At 42.4% G+C, this 1279-nt stretch overlaps 1 protein-coding gene across 1 annotated transcript in view; it reads right to left on the reverse strand.

Moving 5' to 3' along the window:
• The window catches only part of SECISBP2L (SECIS binding protein 2-like), a 66194-nt gene that overhangs the window by 41727 nt on the left and 23188 nt on the right, over positions 1-1279 (reverse strand). The gene's annotated exons all lie outside the window — the stretch shown is intronic.

Raw genomic sequence — 1279 nt, forward strand, 5'->3', positions numbered from 1 at the left:
AGTTGGTATGTCGTCAATTCCTGGGGCTTTGGTTCTTGCCAATTCTTACAAATAAAAAGCTTAAAAATAAGCAAGCAAACAAAAAAAGTGGAATCATACTGTTCATTCTTCTGTGCTATTTTCATTCTCTATTTAGAAGTATGAGAGCTCTGATGGTTTAGTGGTTAAGAAGTAGTGCTGGCAACCCAACAGCATTTGCCTCAAATCTAACAGCTGATCTACAGGAGAAAGATGGGTAATCTCCTTGCAATTTATTGCCTCTGAAAATGTACTAGAGTGGATCAGCTATGAGTCAGTTTCGACTTGACAGTATACAATCACCACCATCTCACAAGGAACACCAGTTCTGAGATTCCAATGTATGTAACGGCAATTCATTAATGTCACTGCTCTTATGGATATGTTACTGTCAGCTGCTGTCAAGTGGACCTCAACATCATAGTGTCCCTACTCAAAAGAAACAACTGTTTTTGTATCATCTTCATAATCTGCTGAAGATCAGGTTATTGTGATCCACAGGGTTTTCACTGGCTGATTTTTTTTGTTTTTTAACTGGTTAACAAATGATCTTTTACTGAAATATTTTCATGTGTAGTTCTCAGCTAGCTGGGCATTCCACAGCACCACTATTGATGTCTTCTATGACATCATGAGGATGACGGCCATCAACACTGCAGCCCACAGACTGGGCAGTTCCCAGGATAGAACCATTAAAGAGTTAATAGTTCTAGAGAGTCCTCTGGCTAAAGACCGGTGTTGCATCTCATCAAAAGTGATATTTCCACTGTGCTTAATATTTTTCTGCTTCTTTCTGTCTCTGGGTGGTTCCTTTAGGGCTTTGTTGATCAGGGCAGAGGCAGAAGGCACCACTTCAATCTGGGCCTGTCTGTTCTAAATGGTCAGTTTCACTGTAATCCTTAATCCCTTATAGTCACTGGTGACTTTGGCAATGTCATCCTTGCCCTTCTTTGGAGATAGACACAGAGGGCCAATCTCGGGAGCCAGAGCAGACGTGGTACGGACTTCCCCACCAGTACCCCTATGGTTGTTGTTGTTGTTGTTGTTGTTGTTGTTGTTGTTATGTGCCGTCAAGTCGCTTGTGACTCATGTTGTTGTTCTTATGTGCCATCGAGTCGCTTGCGACTCATAGCGACCCTATGTACAAGAGCTCTATACGCTCTTCTATCCTGTGCCAACCTAGCCATCTCAAATGCACTTATTCCCACCTCTCTAGTCACAGAATCGATCCATCTCATCAAAGGTCTTCCTCTCCTTCACC

Source organism: Elephantulus edwardii, unplaced genomic scaffold (genome assembly GCF_000299155.1).
Source record: "Elephantulus edwardii isolate Elephantulus edwardi_28Jun2011 unplaced genomic scaffold, EleEdw1.0 scaffold00164, whole genome shotgun sequence".
Lineage (NCBI taxonomy): Eukaryota > Metazoa > Chordata > Mammalia > Macroscelidea > Macroscelididae > Elephantulus > Elephantulus edwardii.